This window comes from Miscanthus floridulus, unplaced genomic scaffold (assembly GCF_019320115.1).
Source record: "Miscanthus floridulus cultivar M001 unplaced genomic scaffold, ASM1932011v1 fs_580_1_2, whole genome shotgun sequence".
Classification (NCBI taxonomy): domain Eukaryota; kingdom Viridiplantae; phylum Streptophyta; class Magnoliopsida; order Poales; family Poaceae; genus Miscanthus; species Miscanthus floridulus.
Window position 1 is genome coordinate 69233 of NW_027096966.1, and position 21063 is coordinate 90295.

The 21063-nt window shown below is 45.7% G+C and overlaps 1 protein-coding gene across 1 annotated transcript in view; it reads left to right on the forward strand.

The window, feature by feature from the left end:
- Positions 1-21063, forward strand: part of LOC136532325 (uncharacterized) — a 62107-nt gene that overhangs the window by 21638 nt on the left and 19406 nt on the right. The window lies entirely within an intron of this gene.

Genomic DNA, 21063 nt, shown 5'->3' on the forward strand with positions numbered 1-21063 from the left:
TCCAAAAGCCTAATTGTTTATATCTTTTTGTAAGCTTTAATCGGGTTGTCATCAATCACCAAAAAGGGGGAGATTGAAAGTGCATCTAGCCCTTTAGTGAGTTTTGGATGATTGAATGACAACACGATTAAAGGTCTAACATGTTTGCTAAGTGTTAGACAGGAAATTGATTATCTCACAGATACTTGATGAAATTGTATAAAGCCAAAATGATGTATTGTTGTATAAACAATCTAGTTCAAGCACAAGACAACAATGCAAATGGAATTCATGCAAAGGCTTATTTATTGTGGGATTTCAATGATCTATGTGAAAGCAAGCACGATAAAAGTTAATTAATGAGACATGAGGGATTGCATATGGAATGGTCTCATATTTGAAGCTTGCTAAATTGAAATGAAAAAGACAACAATACAAATGAATGGATGATTCAACACAAGATGTGACTTGATGGCTTGAGATGGTGAAGATAGCAAGGAAAGGCTTCGAGGTACTAAGCAAGGGTGAAGGGCAAGCGACGGCTTGGTGGCCGAAGAACCTAGCTAGGGTGAAGAAGGAAGTACTTGCATTTAGTTGAGGTACTAATCAAGCTGCGACGGTCATATTGTTGTGGAGGATCAAACCTATATTGGACAAAGCATTGGAAGTGACTTGATGCATTTAGAGTTATTCATATTTGATGAATGGAATCAAGTCACGTGCTCAAGATGGCTATGCTCAAGTGAAAAGATCAATATCAACATGATTGGCACCCTCACTTGATGAAGATCGGAAAACACGGCTTCGGTTCAAAGAGATCAACTCAAAAGGTTTAATTTCCTTATACTTTAAATTTGAGTTAATAGGAATGCCGTACTATTAAGAGGGATGCAAGTTTAGGTGGTCTGAGGAAGATAGAGTGCTCAAGCATATTAATTAAATCAAAAGAGAGACACTCTAGCACTTCACGAGCACATAGAATAATTTTCTGTGACTGTCGGTGTCGGAAGTCCCGACGTAAGCCAGAACTCCCGACAGTCGGAAGTCATGACTCTTGCCGGAAGTGCTGACTCTCAGTCACAGCCTACGCGGTGACTGTGGACGTCGGAAGTCCCAATGTGTGTCGGAACTCCCGACAGTCGGAAGTCCCGACGTGTGTCGGAAGTCCCGACAGTCAGAAGTCCCGACCCAAGCCAGTAGTCCCAACATCGATGGTTCTTCTGACTGCTCGCTGTCTGTGCTCATCGGAAGTCCCGACGTTCACCGGGAGTTCCGACCGTCGGAAGTCCCGACGTTCGCCGGGAGTTTCGACACTGACCTGACCCAAGCCGGGAGTCCCGGCCTCAGCGGTGTTGGCTGTTTGATTAACTGTGCCCGTCAGAAGTCCCGACGTACGTCGGAAGTGATGACCGTCGGAAGTCCCGACGTTTGTCGGAAGTTCCGACACTGACTTGCACGCACAGATTTCTGGCCCATTGTGAACAGTGTTTTCTTCATACGTCGGAAGTCCCGGGATCTGCGTCGGAACTTCCGACGTAGATCTGAACGGTTCGATTTTCACTTGGGGTATAAATACCCCTCTCCTCACTTCTAACCGTTGCCCACTCATTTCATTGCAACGAACACTCGGCCAAAACAGCCCCCAAGCATTCTAGGCTCCCCTCTCTTCACTCCTTTACTTCCAACTTCGATTCCCAAAGGGTTTGAGTGATTGGAGAGTGGATTGAGTGACAAAAACACTTTGAGCAAGCTTGAGCACTTGATTTCTTCGTCAAGCCGGTTTGATTTGCATTTGTTACTCTTGGGGATTTTCCCCTAGCCGGCTAGGCGTCGCCCAAGAGCTTCCATCTTGTGGAAGAGCCTTGGGAAGTTTGTATTACCCTTGTTTTCTAGTGAAGAAACTCAAGTGACCTTTGTGGTATCCTTGAGTGAGGAAAGGAGGTGGAAGAGACTCCGACCTAAGTGGTCACCTCAACAACGAGGACGTAGGAGCTCCTTTGTGGGGCTGCCGAACCTCGGGATAAATTCTTGTCTCCCGCGTGCTTGTTGTTGTTGTGATTTGCTCGAAATTATATGTATTTGGTTGTCTTCCTCTCTCTCTAGCTATTCATTAGGGTTTGGGCCTCGATTTACGGAGTGGTGGCTTATCAACGTCAAGAGAGTGACCCAACACCTTACCTTACCACTAGGAAGTGGGTTTGTAAGTTATCGGCATCACAAAGTTCATTTTAGCACTTGCAGTTCATTTCCCGTAGGGGTCGGAAGTGCTGACAGTTTGCGTCGGAAGTTCTGACCCAAACTGTCGGGACTTCTGACACGTCGGAACTTCCGACCCAAACGTCGGGACTTCCGACATTAACTGACTTGTGCATTTTGATTCAACTCTTTGGTTGCAGCTGTTTGGCTCCCTAGGTTTATCTAGTATCTTTTATATACTTTGTGGCTAACTTGTGAGGGGTGGTATTACTTTGATTTGGAGTTTCCATTTTGGAAACTCCTATTACTAATCGTTTCCGCTTTTAAAGGTGTTGATTTTTCAGAAACGCCTATTCACCCCCCTCTAGGCGACATCCTAGATCCTTTCAATAAGGTTGTCGGCTGTCTTGGTCTTGACGACCACGTCATCTATGTAGGCTTCGATGTTGCGGCCGATCTGTTGGTCGAGGCACATCTGGATGGCCCTTTGATAGGTAGCCCCAGCGTTCTTGAGTCCAAAGGACATAGTTGTGTAGCAGTATGCACCGAAAGGCGTAATGAATGACGTCTTGATCTGGTCTTCTTCCTTGAGGGAGATCTGATGATAGCTGGAGTAACAGTCAAGGAAGAAGAGTAGTTCACAGCCGGCGGTCGAGTCTACAACCTCGTCTATCCGAGGCAAGCCAAAGGGGTCTTTAGGGCAGTGTTTGTTAAGATCAGTATAATCAACGCACATTCTCTATTCTTTATTCTTTTTTCGAACGAGAACAGGGTTTGCTAACCAATCTGGATGATACACTTCTTTTATAAACCTGGCAGCTAAGAGCCATTTTTATTTCTACCCTAATAGCCTCCTTCTTGTCTGGCGTGAATCGGCGGAGTTTCTGCTTGATCGGTTTGGCGGTCGGTGAGACATTCAAGGAGTGCTCGATCTTCTCCCGTGGTACCCCGCCATGTCTGCTAGTTTCCAAGCAAACACATCGGCGTTGGCACATAGGAAGGAGATGAGCGCACTTTCCTATTTGGGGTCAAGGTGAGCACCAATCTTCATGGTCTTGGAGACGTCATTGAGGCTGAGACCGACCTCCTTAATTTCCTTAGACTTGGTGGAGGCGCGAGGAAGCTCTAGCTCTAGGATCTCCATATCATCGGCGGGCGCTGTCTTGGCTTCGATGACCATGCTAGCCATCTGGATGGAGAGGTCGGTGGCTTTGGCGAGAGCGAGACTCTTTGTCTCGTAGGCATAGGCAACGGAGAGGTTGGCCCACAGAGTCAGGACTCCTGCAGGCGAAGGCATCTTCATCACCAGATATGCATAGTGTAGTATAGCCATGAACTTGGCCAGAGCTGGCCGGCCAAGTATGGCGTGGTAGGCGGTGTCGAAGTCGGTGACATAGCAGTTGATATGCTCAACGCGGTAGTTGCTTGCCGTGCCGAACTATACTGGTAGGGTGATCTCTCCAAGTGGTCTGGATGCCCTTCTAGGTACCACACCCCAGAAAGAGGAGTCTGAGGGTGTGAGATCTGTTATCGCAAGGCCCAACTCCCTTAGGGCCCTGGCGAAGAGTAGGTTCAAAGCACTGCCACCGTCAACGAGGACTTTTCTAAAGAGCACCTACTGGATGGTTGCATCGAGGATGAGAGGGAAATGCCCTGTGTAGGGTATGTCTGCCCACTGGTCAGCCCTGCTGAAGGTGATGGGGACCTCGGACCATGGGCGATAACTGGGGTTGGCGGTGGTTTCCTCTGAAGTGACAGCGAGCACTCATCGGGCGATGAGCTTTTGTTCTCTTCTACTTTCAGTGGAGGCGAGGCCCCCAAAGATGGTGGCGACCACCTTATCGTGGTCCTGAAAGGCATTGTTGTTGCCCCCAGGTGGTCGACGACCTCCGGCTCCATCGTTGGTGTAATCATCGAGCCTCTTGTCCTGGAACTCCTTAGCTAGACCAATGTAGTCCTTCATCTTGTGTTTGGCATTTTTGTGAAGAGGGCACAGGCCGTCAAGGATCTTTTGGTACTGTTCGTCGTAGTTGCGCTTGGCGTGAGGTTGACTGACGGTGGCGACGATGTGTTCTGGCCGGCGGCGACGATTTTGGCCAGGCCTGTGTCCTCCTATTCGATCTTGGCCGCCGTCGCGATGGTTGCTGCGGTCGTCGAGGCGGCGATCGCTGTGATGCCAGTCATCAGGGCGATCGTCGTAGCGGTGAGATGGGCGATGAGTGCCTGCATCCTCATTGAAGCGCACCTAGGCTTCCTCGGTGTCGGCATACTGGTTGGCAGTAGTTATCATTTCGCCGATATCGGTGGGCGGCTTATGGTTGAATTTGGAGCGAAGCTCGCGATGGTGGAGTCCTCGGATAAAGGCGGTGATGACTTCAGCTTTCGTGATGTTGGGAATAGAGTTCCTTATCTCGGAGAAGTGTCGGATGTAGCTGCGAAGGAGCTTGGATGGCTTTTGGTTGATGCGGCTGAGATCATGCTTCGTGCCGGGTCGAGTACACATGGCCATATAGTTGTCGGTGTAGACTTTCTTCAGCTCTTCCCATGATCCGATGGAGTCTGGCGCAAGGCTAGTAAACCAGCTCATGGCAGGTGGCGTGAGCATGATGGGGAGATAATTTGCCATGACGCTGGTGTCTCCTCCGGCGGCACGGACAGCAGTGGTGTAAGCCTACAGCCACTGAGTCAGGTTCATTCTTCCTTCGTAGGGCTCGACCCCGGTGATCTTAAAACCACGGGGCCACCGAAGCGTTCGGAGCGCCCTTGTGAAAGCTGGAGGCCCCTCAGGGTTGTCGACACCATTGTCTACGGCGTTGCGGTCGGGGATAGGCTCGAGGGCTAAGTCCGGGTTGTTGTACTCCTTTTCGTACTCCTGGCGGCGACGCACTTCATCTTCATGGCGACCGAAGCGATGTTGCTCGATATGCCGTCGCGCATCCCAGAGGTTGCTGAGATGCACTCGAGCGTCCTGTTCGACCTCCTGGTCGTGTCGGCAAAACGGCTTTGACTGGGCGGTGATTGGATCTCGGCATAGCTGATCGGTGAATCGTGCTCGTGGAGCACGAAGGTCTATGATCCTCGCGAATCTCATTGACCTGACAGTGAGTCGCTTTAAGCATGGCGGCGATCTTGGCAAGCTTGGGCATTTGAGGGAAACGAGCGAGCTCATTGGCGGCTACTGCCAAATTGGCGCTTGGAGTCTTAAAGACGTCGTGGCCATCAACGCGGAGAAATTCTTTATCGAGGTCGCGGTTGAGCGGGAGCGGTCTTCCTTGAGAATCGAGCCGATTATTCCAAGCAACCTCGGCCCTCGCAATGGCTGCCTCATTTTCTCACCGCTACACGCGGTTGACATTCTGGTTCTCCCGAGCAACGCGCTCCTCCTCGGTTTCGCCATTCCCAGGAGGGCTGTCGATGCTGACGTTGAAGATCGCACCACCCCGGAAGGGTGGAAGGAGAAATTGCTCAGAGAAGGTTTCGGCGAGGGTCTCCATAGAGCCCTAAGACTCGGAGCCCGGAGTTTCTTCTGGGATAGTCTGGAGGGGCACCCCGGGGCTCTGACCTAAGTGTAGCATGTTGACGGCTGACGGAAGCTGGATAGCAACCTAGTCGGCGAGTAGACGGGCGCAGTCCACTTAGTCGGTGAGTTTGCCCCTCAGGGCGTGCTGATAAGCAGTGGTGGCATTGTTGGGCCCGAAGGGTAGGGCCGTAACCCCTGTAGTTTCCCGAGCAGCCTCTGATAGATCTGGATCAGAGGGCGGTCGACGCTGAACTAGAGTGTCCAGAGCTGATTCGGCGATGGAGAGACAATCGACGAGCTTCAATCCGACCTGATCGATGGATTCGATCAGATCGCCGTTGTTGATCTGCCTCCTCTGGTAGCAAGGAAGAGGACAGCGAGTCGTTGCTGAAGGAGACCTCAGAATCGGCTCTGAGATTGGATCTGCAGTTGCAGGTGCGGGGGTGGTCGGCGCAGAACTAATCTGCCCTGGCTTGAGGAGCTCTCTGACTCCGTCAGCATTGATGACACACGAGATGGATCCGACAGTGAAGATCTGGCCAGGCTATGGAAGGGACGAAGAGCCTATGGAAAAAGCCATCTTGTTCGACAAGGAAACAACACGCACACCCCTACCTGGCGTGCCAACTATCGACAGAATATCGTCGGTAGTCCTCCGAGGGGTATCCCACGAAGGTAGATTGATCGGCAGAGGAGCATGAGATCAAGAACAAGAAGGCAACATAGACACATGAGTTAGACAGGTTCAGGCCGTCGGTATGACGTAATACCCTACTCCTGTGGTCTGTTGGTTTGTATTAGCTATCGTATGATATGCTGTGATTTTGGAGGGGGTCCCTGCCCACCTTATATAGTCCGTAAGGCAGGGTTACAAGTCGGTTAGATCTAAGAGATAACCGGAAAGTAATAACTGATTACAGGAATCTTGGGATCATACATATCCTAACAGATCTCGTTGTATCTTCTGGATATCTTCCTGATGTCTTGCGGGAGGCACCGAGCAGAATCGTGCCCCGCAAGGCTTCGTCTTGTGGGCTGGGCCACCCCTAGGGGCGCAACCCATGTGGCATGCCGTGGGTATCCAGGGTCGTACACCCCATAGTGGCCGAGCCGTGCTGCGGCGCACCACGGCGACACAGTCGCGTGAGTGACGACGAGGAGGTGGTAGAGGTTTGGCTATGGCGTGCAGGACGAAGAGGGGATGAAGGCAAATCTAGTGGTGCATAGGAATTGGCTCGGGTGAAGTGATGGAGGGCTGCCCTTGGCCATGGCTTAGTGTGGCCTTATTGGCACTGCGGCGGGGAAAGTTCCAAATTGGAGCTTGGCCGTGCATGGTTCAAGGCTGGATGGGGTCAGGCAGCGAGAGGACTTGATGATGAAGCCACGAATGCGCTGAATTGAATGGAGGTGATCGCTCGATGCTTAATTTAATGGCCTGGCTCGACGGCGGCCATAGAGAGAGACGAGGCGCGACAGGGGGGCTCAGCTTGGGCTCGCCTTGGCGGGACGCGGTCGGCGTGATCATGGAGGCACGCGTGCAGACGCTACGGACAAGCACGCACGTCCATGACTTGCATGGCCCGTGCGGTGCAGCACCACAAATGGCAAGGCGATGATGAGCTCAGCCACATGCGCACGGTAGTGGTGGTCTCGAACCAGGCTAGCAGCGGCGCAGAGGTGTAGAGAGAAGCGCGGACGTGATGGTGAGGTGACGGCACCGGCAGCGGTAGCGTTGCTGCGTAGGCGGATCGACAGTACGGCAGCGCGGCATGGCTGGTGGTAGTACGGCTTGGCTACACGAGCAGCGGCGGTGGCTCCACGCGCCAGAGGCAAGTAGCAGCCAGGCCAGAGTAGCCACTGCTAGCCACACGTGGTAGCGCACACGCGATCAGCGTGTGATGCCATGCGGCTGGGCGTGGTGATCGCGCTCATCCGGTGAACCAGCCCGAGAACGTGTCGTGCATGAGTTTTAAAGGGTCTATAGAAAGTTAGAAACTAAACGGTTGTTCTAGGAATCAAACCGCCTTCACCATGCTCAAGAGGGCTTATTAGGCTACCAAATCGAGCTAAAACACGACATCACTTCTTAACTTGATTTCATGAAATAAATTCCCAAGCATGGTATTGTCTTGATGTCTTGAGTTTTGATTCCAAGTTCCATTTCTAGGCTATCAAAAATGTTAGTTAACGATGTCATTTTTCTATAGCAAGGATTTCATTGTCATCTACAATGTTCATATTTCAAACTTTATGTAAATGCCCTATAGTATTTTTGTTCAATAAAAATTGGTTTTAAACCCTACTTGATATACATGGGTTATGGAATAGCCTCTCATTTAGAATTTTTATTGATCATCTTAGGTTCCAAAAAATTTATCCACACATTTCATCACATGCATTATCACATAAACATGATGCTCATGACATGATTTAGTAATTTGTTTAAGGCGTAACACCGAGGGTGTTACAATATGGAGCCGACATGCCTAGGTGCACCATAGCTCTTATGACAAACACATTCTGTATTGTCAAAAAAAAGTCTAGCGATATGGGACTAGACTTTTCCGGTGGTGGCGAATACCTTCTATATTGTCAAAAAAGAGGTTTCAGGGGCCACCAGATTTATCCAGTGGTTGCCCTGAGTGGGCTCCGGAGCGCATGCTTCACACTGGCTGTTTCTACATAGGCTCGGGGTCAGTGGATTTCTCCAGTGACCACCAGAAAGAGTGGATAAGAGCTTGGGGCCGGGCAACAACTAGTTCTGACACAATGTCAGTGACTGTTGAGTTAGTTAATGGGCTTTCTCTAGTGGGTTCTCTAGTGGTAGCGCTAGATCTTCCATTGCTCCCACATAAGTCATGTAAATCTTATAATGGCTAGTTTCTTTGGTTGGCTTATAAATAGGTGGGTTGGTCGGTTGGTTGATGCTTGCTGGTGCCCAAGGTTTGTACCCACACACATTAGAGACAAAGATAGCCCTCCATTCACATATTCCAAGTTGAGATCACATTTGAGGTGAAATTAGAGTGATATAGTGCATTTGCTTAAGGGATATAGCATCTAATGGCACTAGGGGCTGGTTATGCATGCTTGAGAGCTTGTTACATTTGGAGGTTGCCACCTTTTAGAGAGCCTAGTGGTTGTGACTCTGTTGAAGCCAATAAAAAAGATTGTGTAGTGCTTCGAAGGAGACTTGTGAGGGGTTGTTGTGCTTGTCCTTGCTAGAGGAAGGCAAAGAACAACTCTAGTATGTAAGCAAGACATGGAGTGTCAAGTTGATAGATCGTCTCAAGTCTAGTGCTCATGATGGAGCCTACCTTGTGTGGTAGTCTGAGCTTGGGAACTAATGAGAGGATCAGTAATCCTTGAACTCACCTCAACGAGGAGTAGGTGGCTGGCAAGCCACTAAATCTCGAGAGAAAAATTATCATGCCATCTATTATCTCCCATTGGTTTGCACTTTTAAAAAAAGCTCTTTACTTGCGTTATCTTGCTCTAGTGTTGTTACTTTTGTTCTAGTGTAATTGTGTGGCAGAACCACCCGAAATAGCACGCTTGCGGAGGCGCTCGTCTTCCACTAGACACTAAGCACCCCGAAAGTTGGCTACATCGGATAGTTCCATCGAGCACACCCTAAGGGAGAACTCGAAACAATCCACGTTTTACATCCAAAATCCAATAATGAGTACGAGCTTACAATACTTAGTCCATTTCATACAACCAGAGTTCTTGGAAATTATTTATTACAATACTAGAGTTCAGAGTGCGATAATTAAACAACGGAATGAAAATAAACATATAGCAGAAACGATACAAGGATCCATCTGTGCCCACTAGAAGAATCCTCCACACAAGAGCTACTCCTCAAGCTACACCTGCAACAGGGGTAAAATAAACCCTGAGTACATAATGTACTCGTAAGACTTACCCGACTAGTGGGAATAGTTTTCCGACTCCAAGGAGTATGATAGTGTTTACACCAAAATCTGGAAAGAAGAAAGCGGGAACTCGAAGCTTCTAAGATTGTATCAAGGAATCAATCAGATGTGAATCAATATCGGCTGGTTTTGAGGTAGTGTCGGAATCGGCTATTTTATAGATGACGTAAGTAGATAACGTCGATGGACTACGTGCAGATGGCGTCGGGAAAAAAATATGTCGGACTCTACAAAAAAAGATTAGGGTCTAAGTTATTTTAGGAATGTTTTCTTTTGTTCCAAGAATTGTAATGAGTCGTATTTGAGTAGGATTCATGTTTAAGTTCCAGGTATAAATATTGGACCCTGGTTATTATAAAAGGAGATCAAACAATCAATCAATACAATTACTTTTCTGGCTTCATGCCAACCCTTAGGAGTAGGAGTACTGTAGATCTCCACGAGTTCTTCAACAAGTAGGGCTGCATTGACTGATCAACCTTCGGCTTGTCTATGAGTACCGTCATGACTTGTATCATACTTGTAAACCTACATCAGCCGATTGATCTTTTACAAGTATAATATAAGTTAGTTATCGATCGGTATCATTATTTGTAAGGTTACATCAGTTGATTGATCTCTTATGAATCATAATATAGATCAAAGTTATTGATCTTGTGTTAAACAACTTGTTGTTTAATACAATATCACCAGTTATCGAATCTTCTAAGATTAGTAAGATTTTTCTTGTTGTTTTTGGCTGATTCACCAGTTATCGATCTTGTTATAATTAATGTTCCATTAATTATAATAAATCACCTGATTGAGATAGAGATAAATCAACATCATATCATCGCAATTGGTTGTCTTCTAGTCTGGTCACGCTTTCAATCTTATGATTGATGACTTGATTCTGCTAGATCGGCTGTTTTATCTCTATTCCAATCAAACATAGTATGCATTCAAAGAAATGTTTCAATCCTGAATAAACTCACTAGTTAATGAGATCCAATCTAATGATGCTACCATAGTTGCATCGATCCGGTCGAACCTCACTGGTAAGATTTTGGGTTAGAGATTGTCGATTAGTGGTTTTGTTCATGGTTGAGATATGTACTCTGTTTGTTTGCTATGCATGCATCGGCCATTTTAGCCGATTCGCCTGTGCTTTCACATATATGGCACGCTTTCATGACCCTGTCCATATATAGATGGTTTTATGGATTCTTTGGCTTTAGTTTGTTATTGTTATTATAGCTGTATCGATCCGGTCGAACCTCACTGTTGATGGTAACAGATTATATTCAGAGCATTTGTATATCCATTTGTACCAGACAGTCGATTTGTTCGCATGTTATATCCCTTCTCGTTAAACTTATCGGCTCAATGCTTTACACTGGTTATATCTATCTAGCTGATGATGTTTCTTTATATTACTTATATCTAGGTGTATTGTACTTGTTATTATAAATCAATCATGACCCACGAGCATCACAGTCCCTAAACAGTCGATTTCTTCTCGTAACAACTATTTAGTCGATTCCTCTGTTTGGCTGCTCTCGAAGTAGCATACTTGGAACTATCTAGGCAACCCCAGCATGTTCCACGTTAAACTACTGATAAAACTTTCTCTCCTTGTCAATTGCAGGTCAAATTGACTGGCATGTTTTTAGGATTTTTAGGATCGACTGGTCCTGTGTTGAAGCCAAGTAGATCTCTGGTTTGACTCTACTCAGATCATCCGACTTGCAGTGTGTAAGGCGCATCGCCACATTTTTGCGCCGACAGATAGGCAATATGGATTTATTGTTTTCTTTTTGTTTGCGAAAAGCATTACTAATAGTTCATCTTTACTGTCAAGATTTATTAGCAGTCATGATTACTTTATTAGCTAACCATTCTAGGTAAGCACCTGTTCTACTTTCAAGCAAGGGTTGAGCAATCAGAACCATTTCACCATCTTTTATCTTTCTGTTCTTACTACGGTGCTAGACCATAGCCAAGTCGTACCGTCTCATGAAAACGACAATTCGCGAACCAATGTATCCCAGCTGGGTACCCTGAAACACACGCTATGTTTGTACCCCAGGAACAAACAAGACCAACCCATTCCACTCCTATCACAGGGTCTAGGTCCCCTTCCAAACTTGGACTCTAAGCCCTCACACTTGAGACCCGGTCTCAGTATGGTGCTTAGACCTCCACCTTTCCCCGCCTCTAATCAGTCGGTCCGGAAAGAGCCAGAACCCACGATAAGAGCGTAATGAGCCTTCCCGCTCCCATAAGCAAGTATGTGCTCAAGATAATAAGTCCGAGACCTAACTACCATCCACAGTAATGGACGGTCCTTAATCAACATAAACAAGGAAAACACTATAACCAAGCTAAGCGCCGCTGGCCATGGGACATAACCTATTACACCCACCAATACCCATATCATATCCCTGCCCTGTCTCCATTTTTCCTTTCGTCATTTTATCATGAGAGTAATTATAATAATCACCTATTGTGAGTAACGGCAGGTTACTCACGCTACCAATAACCTGTACTAGTAGGACTCATAGGACAGTTATATCTATACATGTGGTTTTCATAAAATTTCTATAACGTAAATGCACATAACATATATAAACAATGATTATCAAAAATAAGGGTTATGCACCGGGGCTTGCCTTGGGTAGGCGCGGTGTCAGCTGAGTCAGTCAGTGATGGCTCCAGGACCTCCTCCTACACAAGAATCTCCTCCTCGTACTCCTCAATGATCTCCTTGAACTTGCATTCGCCGGTGGTCATGATCTCCCCCAACTCATTCTCTACATGTATGCGATGATGATGCAACACTAAGCATTTATGCAACATCAACTCTTAAAATAAGAATACGCATGCTAAGCTACTAAGCTAGCTCTAATAACTAAGGTACTAAGCTAACTATCATCTTTACTAAGCAAAGTGTTGGGTTCAACTACCAAACACCTAGCTTTACAAATGAAGGATATATCTTTATTCCTACTAATGATTTAATGCATATTTGAAACAAAGAGCATTTAACTACCCTAATGATTAGTCTATTCTAAAATTACAAAAATTACAGTGAGCACATAATAATGCAACGAAGCTACCATAAAAAGTTTAGGACTAAAGCTATCACCAATTTACCAAAAAAATTCCTACAATATTTAACCTAAAAATATTAAGCACTCTTAAATGATTTAATAGCTCCAGGTATCAACATGTATATATATATATATGAACTAAATACACTAACAGATAGAACACAATTTTAGGAACCTAACAAAATTTGTTTCACAATTTTTGGACACCTACATGATTTTATATGATTTACCAAAGATCAACTCAAAAATTAAATTAGAAAACTATTTCTAATTCCTTAGGAAAAGAAAAATGAAATCTCCCACACGACCCACAAACGCGGCCCACGCGGAGACGACCTGCGTCGGGGAAAGCCCGCGCACATCGATGACTTTGCAAAAGAGACCTCAAACTTCTCCTAAATTACAAATAAGTCCTAACACTATTTCCCCCCTCTCAGAACTTCTCACTTAACCCCCTGGCATTTCCCTAATTCACTCGCGCGCACCCCTGGCGACTCAGTGCACAGCGACGCGGCGAGCAGTGGCACTAAGCGCTTACGCCGGCCACCTAGGACCAACGTAGGCCCACCTAACGGGTCGATCACCATCTCTAACCCGAGCGGCTACGCTAAGCGACGGTGCATGGTGACACGACTGGTTGGGGAAGGATGTAGCGGCGCGCGGCCATCCATGATGGCGGCGCCACTATTTTGGTGGGCTAGGGTAGCTACATGCCTAATTGGCTAGCTCATGAGCATCAGGAGGCTACCATGGACTAGTCCGAGGTGACGGTTGGGGTGGAGGATGATGGAGGAAGACTGGCCACATGAGGGCGAGCCATGCGGTGACTCACCGCGACAGCATAGTCGCATCAGCGACGAAGGAGAGGTGGTAGCTGTTCAGCTAAGACGCGCAGGGTGAAGAGGGAGTCAAGGCGATGCTGGTGGTGCAAGTGAATTGGCTCAGGAGAGACGGTAGGAGGGCTGCCCACATCCACGGCGGGACGCGGCCTTATCGGCACGGCGGGGGAAACTCCAAATTTGGATCTTGGCCGTGCTCGCTTCAAAGCTAGGTGGGGTCGGGCAGCAAGAGGACGTGATGGTAAAGCCGTGGATGTGCTGAATTGAATGGAGGTAATCGTTCGCTGGGTAAATTGGATGGCGCGGCTCGTGGCGACAGCATAGGGAGAAACAGAGAAAGAGAGAGACGGGGCACGGCAGGTGGGCTCGGCTCGACCTCACCGTGGTGGGATGCGGTTGGCGAGATCATGGAGACCCACGCGTAGGCGCTAGCAGATAGGCGCGCATTCGCGATCGGTGTGGCTCATGAGCCGTAGTGCCATTAATGACAAGGCGACGACGAGCCCGACCACGTGCGCGCGGTAGAGGCGGCAACGCACTGGGCCGACAACGACTCAGAGATGCAGAGGGAGGCACGGACAAGATGACAAGGCGACGATGCCGGCAGTGATTGCGTCGTGGCACGGGGTGGTCGGCAGTGCGGCAGCGCGGCAGGGTCGACGGTAGCACCGCCTGGCTACACAAGCAGCAGCAGCGGCTCCACGCGCCAGGAGTCAGCGGTGGCCAGGCCCAAGCAACCGTGGCCAGCCACACGCGGCAACGCGTGTGCGTGCGGGACATCCGGCGTGGCGACGCCGAACGCCCGAGCGTGGTGACCGCGCCCACGCGGCCAACCAGGTCAAAACCGTGTCGTGCACGAATTTTAAAGCGCCTATAAAAACTAAACGATTGGTTCTGGACCTAAACCATCTTCACCATGTTCAAGATGGCATATGAGACTACCAAATCGAGCTATAACACTACACCACTCCTTAACCCAATCTCTCAAAATAATTTGCTAAACATAGCAATGTCTAGTTGTTGACAAACTTAGAAATTTTCTAAGTTTTTGAGCTGAACTTGATTTCAATTTGTAATTTCTTGGCTAGTAGAAATATTAGCTAGTAATATCATTTTTCGACAGCAAGTATTTCACTGTCATCTACAAAGTTTGTAATTCAAACTTTATTTAAGTATCACACACATGTTCTATAGCATTTTTGTTCACTAAAAATTAGTTTTAAACCCTACTTGATATACATGAACTATTGAATCAACTTTTGTTTAACATTTTTATTGATCATTTTAAGTTACAAGAAATTTATCTACACACTCTATCACATGTATTAACACATAAACATGATGCTCATGACATGTTTTAGTAAATGATTTAGGGTGTAACACCGAGGGTGTTACAAATTGCTTACTAGTGTTTACCTTTTCTTACTAGTATGTGTAGGAGTTCCCTTGTGCTAGCTTGTGCTCTAGCTGCTTAGTTGATTGATCTTGCCAACTAGACTTGTTTATGTGAGCCCTCTCTAGCCCGACACCCTAGTTGCTCCCTTGTTTAATCTCTTGTTAGGGTGCTTGTGAACTTAGATGCAGCGGTGTAGTCGTGGCTAGACCGTTAGTTCATCTTCGCATTTATATTGGCTATATATCCTTCGCGATTAAAGTTTCAAAAATAACTATTCACATCCCCTCTAGATGGCCATCTCGTTCTACAGAAACCTAAACCCACAATGCCACCTCAGAAACTCAGTCTCTCTTTATCTCTCAAACCTGGCTTGTCACCTCGGTCAAGTCAAGCAGTGGCCTTGCAGGCGACATTTCCTTCTACCTAGTAAGCCATGAGCTAACACCCTAGTAGGTGAGAATGTCTAATTCCCATTCCCCTTTTCTTTTTTCGTGCACAAATAGCTACTTAGGTATGGTGGTTTTTAGTTTCATCTAGATCCTAATAAGACTTTGAGAAATGGAGAAGAAATAAGCTAGAACAAACTATTTTCTCTAATTGGTGGTGATGTTTATAGTGTGAACAATTTGCATTCAAATCTATCTTGCCATCATATATATTGTGCATTTTTTCTTTGATGTTGAAAATATGGGAAGATATAAGCTTTTTTTAAACAAGGGCAATGCCTTGTGCTAGGCAGAGTTGCAGTGTCTTTCCTAACACCCAAGCATTTTGTTAGGTTTTTTGTGCATAGAGATGTTTTTGGTTTGATACATATATGAAAATGAGTCAAACTATAGCGGGAAATATGAATCACAATCCACAAACTTAGTTTGTTTTTTTATAATTGACTTGTGAGCACTTTTTTTTTTGGCAAAAGAAGAGCAATGAAGAACAGAACTGTCATTTTTGTCTAGCATGCCACTTCATGGCTCCCAGAGGATCATTTACCTTTGTGGATTGTTTTGTTTGTTTCGTAGCAGGGAACACGTTTGATTGTACCTAAGGGGTTTAATTTTAGTTATTGCGCGTGGTAGAACTTTGTAGAGAAGAAAAAATAGAGTTACTCCCTCCATTGGAAAATTATAGTTCATTTGGATTTTTCCTAAGTCAAACATCAAATTTGTTTCATAAAATTCTCCATGAAATATATTATGGTACAACACTTATTTAACTTGAAGATGTTCATATATTTTACCCTTGGTTAAAGTTAGAGAAGTTTGGTTTAGAACAAACCTGAAGTGAAGAAGTAAGACAGTACTCCCTCCGTTCCAAAAAGTGCAATTCTAGGTTTAGGGTGAGTCAAACTTTCTTAAGTTTGACCAAGTTCATAGTAAATAATATTAACATTTATGTCTTCAAATAGATTTAGCATGAAAATATATTTTAAATCTAATCTAATGATAGTTATTTGGTATCATAAATGTTATAAAATTTTTATATATTTTTTTATTAAACTTGAAATTATTTGTCTTCTCAGGAGTTGAGAATTGTATTTTTTGAGCACGAAGGGAGTAATACGGTGAGGGATATTTCAATTTTACGCCTATGTACGTCCATGCTTTGATGCAGATATTCTAATCACCATGGCGCAATCCAGTGAACCATGTTCCAGGAATGCCTTTTTTTGTCGTTCATCCAGAAAGATCGTTTCTTATCTTGATGCTCACTATCACTCTCAGTAGATGCAAAGTGGGGAACAGAGGCTATTTCGACAATCAAACAAGGAGTTGGGTTTGGGGGCAAAAGGAACTTTTGCTATCTGACATACCACATGTCGTTTTCAGCTAGTTTGTTATATACGGCCGGGGACAGAACACTCTGCACGCCGGTGTTCAGCTCTGAGTTATCTGCAGCAAGAAAGTAACAAACCGAAAACCGTACTATATGGGAAAGTAGAGTAAGTTCAGCCTGTTCAGGAGTTGTGCGCTCGACGACGTCAACGTCGAGCATGCTATGAAGTACGAGTATGAAGTTGAGCGTAATAGAGCTCAGAGTCCATCTGAAATCCTGAACTGAAACACATTAGCCCAACAAACTGTGTAAAACTAGGTGTACGATGCAGAGTTTTCGCCGGTTTATAAGTGGGCGTCGAGGATCAGACGGAGGAGAGCGTTATCATTGCCGGCAGTGCAGGTCCAAGTTGTCTCCCGGCAGATCCAAAGTTGTCTCCGGCACAGCACATCTGTGGAGCCCTTCGTAACCGGCCATGAACCGAGCTACTGCACACCTGTGCAAAAAGCCAGCCGCCAAAAGAAAAGCCCGTCCTTCTCGGCGAGGGAGGGCGGGACAGACGGACGGTGATGCCCGTTGGTCTGGGTTTTTTTTTTTTTTTTTTTTTTTATAAGCTATGGTTGAAAATACTATTGACTGATTTAGTACGAGAGAAAAATAATATTCGTTGGCTGATAAGGTATGGCTTATAAGCTAAATACGACGAAGCGATAAAGCCGAAGGGCAGTGAGACGATGGCGTGAGGCCGCGTGGCGCAGTACGCGCGGCGCAGCCAGTTTTTGGAGTACAGTGGGGTAGATTAGATAGATAGGGTGCGCGGCGCGGTGAACGGCCGGGGCGGCATGATGGCGCCGTCATTCTCATCGGCCGTATTCGTCTCCAGCGCCGTCGCCGTCCAATTTAATGCGCGACACGGCGCCGTGACAATTGTCGCCAATCACCAGTCCGTTCTAACCACCTGTTTAACTCTATGAAAGTGGCTGCTCTTATCAGTCACTGCATTTGCTACCGCACTCCCGGGCTATTTCGATGTAGTATGCCAATTTATTTATTTATTTTTAGAAATAAGGGATGTACTAGTATATGTCCTTATATACCTGCCATTATGTATACTGGTTGTTTACATCCTGGAACATAGAAATCTAGGCTCTGTTTGCTTCTCTTATAATTCGTCTTTTTCATCTTATTTTTTCAGTCCGAACAGTGTTTTTCTCTCACACCAAATCAGCTGGAACAGTGTTTCGGCTTGTTTTTTCAGCGAAGCGAACGGGTTGCTACGCATGCAGTTGATTAAATGGATCCTTTTCTTTTCCCTTTCCAGGTTTAGAGGGGCCGATGAGGGTTTAGGCAGAGTTGGTTAATTAGCTCGTCTGAGTATATCGATGGAGCGCAGGCGCAGCAGTCGATTTCGACATGCTCCTTTCTTGAGAGGGACACGAGAGCGATGGGTACTGGATAGCGGTATAAGCTCATAAATTCTCCTTCCGTCGGCACTCGCGTGATGTAACCTCCGCATGAGATCGACCTGAGTGTAGTGCTTCGTGGCTCCATGGAGTGCTTCGTGGCTCCATGAGATGGACCTGAGTGCTCCATGGCGCATTTGGACTAGCAATAACCACTCTGGTCTCTGCGTCGTCTCTGCTGTGCATTTTTTTTAAGATAAATGATAGTTTATATCCGGCTTCATCTACTATGAGGTAGAATCAGGCCAATAGAATCAGGCCAATTATTACAAGGTTCGATCCAACGGTGAGCACACAACTTACACAATTCACAAGCTTACAGCCAGACTTTGGAAACACAAAGCGTGAAGTAAAGTCTTGACTAAGAAAGACCGATAAATCTATTTGAGAACCACTCATTTGGAACTAAAGAAATGTAAGACTGATGTCTCCAAAAGCCGCCCAGCAGATGTCAGCTGGTCTCGTAGATTATCATGCCGCTGCAGTCTTGCCCATTGCCGCAGCCAATGGGTTCCTCTGAAGAGTACCTGCAAAAAAAAATTCGGTCTACATTTATCAAAAACCACTTCATTTCTTGTTATCCAAATTGTCCAACATAAAGCCGATGCTGCTGTTAGTAACAATGAATTGTGAATAGTACCACCAACTTTAGACCAATTAACAAATAAATCATCTATGCTGAGAGGAGGTGATATCCCAAACACTAAGTGTACAGCGCGCCACAAGAATTTAGCATAAAAGCATTCGAAAAAAGGTGATGAACATATTCTGGAGAGTGACAAAAGCTACACCTTGTGTCACCATTCCAGTTACGTCGGGCGAGGTTATCTTTGTAAGGACCACACCTCTTTTTAGGTACCACAAGAATATTTTTATTCTTGTAGGTATTTTAATCTGCCATAAATCTTGTGACACTTTGACCCCATTGTTGATTAACGCAGCATACATATATTTTACAGAATATCTGCCTGATGAATGTAGTCCCCAAACAAAAGCATCTCTTTCCCCCTGTAAGTTCACATCTTGTAACGAGGCAACAATTCTATGCCAGTCCCTTAGGTTCATACCCACTAGGTTGCGGCGGAAGGAAATGTTTAGTGGAACTGAAGCAATTACTGTTGCCACAGAATCTTGTTTTCTTCTCACAATATTGAACAACAAAGGGAATCTATCCTTCAATGACTGATTTCCCAACCAAGTGTCCATCCAAAAATGAGTCTGTGGTCCGTCTTTCACTTTGAATGAACCAAAGCTCATGAAGGAATCTTAACATTCATCAGACCTTTCCAGAAATGAGAATATGTTGGCTTTTTAGTGCATTCCCCTAGAGTCTTGTATTTTACATATTTATTCCTCAACAATTCTTGCCACATGTCATCTTCATTCAAAAGTTTAAAAAGCCACTTACTCAGCAAGCATTTGTTTTGTAGGTCTAGATTGTGTATACCTAAGCCTCCTTGGCCTTTTGGTTGGCATAAGATATCCCATTTGGCCAATCTATATTTGCGTTTGTGTTGATCATTTTGTCAGTAGAATCTTGATCTAAAGCAGTCAATCTTTTCTAATACTGAAAGTGCATCTAGCCCTTTAGTGGGTTTTGGATGATTGAATGACAACGTGATTAAAGGACTAACCCGTTTGCTAAGTGTGGACAGGTAATAGGTTATCTCACAGGTACTTAATGAAAGCCAAAATGATGTGTTGTTCTGTAAATAATCTAGTTCAAGCACAAGACAACAATGCAAATAGAATTCATGCAAAGGCTTAATTATTGTGGGATTTCCATGTGATATATGAAAGCAAGCTTGTAAGAATTAACTAATGAGACATAAGGGATTGCATATGGAATGGTCTCATATTTGAAGCTTGCTAAATTGAAATAAAAAAAGATGACAATACATGAATGGATGATTCAACATAAGATGTGACTTGATGGCTTGAGATGGTGAAGATAGCAAGGAAAGGCTTCGAGGTACTAAGCAAGGGTGAAGGGCAAGCGACGGCTTGGCGGCCAAAGAACCTAGCTAGGGTGAAGAAGGAAGTACTTGCATTTAGTTGAGGTACTAATCAAGCTATGATGGTCATATTGATGTGGAGGATCAAATCTATATTGGACAAGTTGATTAAAGTGACTTGATGCATTTAGAGTTATTCATATTTGATGAATGGAATCAAGTCACGTGCTCAAGATGGCTATGCTCAAGTGACAAGATCAATATTGACATGTTGGCACCCTCACTTGATGAAGATTGAAAGACACGGCATCAATTTAAAGAAGATCAACTCAAAAGGTTTAATTTTGTTTTTCTTTTGATCTTGAGTTAATAGGTATGCCGTACTATTAAGAGGGATGCAAGTTTAGGTGGTCTGAGGAAGATAGAGTGCTCAAGCATAATAATAAAATCAAAAGAGAGACACTCTAGCACTTCACGAGCACATAGAATAATTTTCTGTGACTGTCGGTGTCGGAAGTCCCGACGTAAGCCGGAACTCCCGACAGTCATAAGTCATGACTCTTGCCGGAAGTGCTGACTCCCAGTCATAGCCTGCGCGGTGACTGTGGATGTTGGAAGTCCCGATGTGAGTCGGAACTCCCGACAGTCGAAAGTCCCGACCCAAGCCGGGAGTCCCGGCATCGATGGTTCTACTGACCTGCTGTCCGTGCCCGTCGGAAGTCCCGACGATCGTCGGAAGTCCCGACCGTCGAAAGTCCCGACGTTTGTCAGGAGTTCCGACACTGACTTGACCCAGGCCAGGAGTCCCGGCATCAGTGGTGCTGACTGTTTGTTCAACTATGCACGTCGGAAGTCCCGACGTTTACCGGGAGTTCCGACACTGACTTGCACCCGTGGACTTTTGACCTCGCG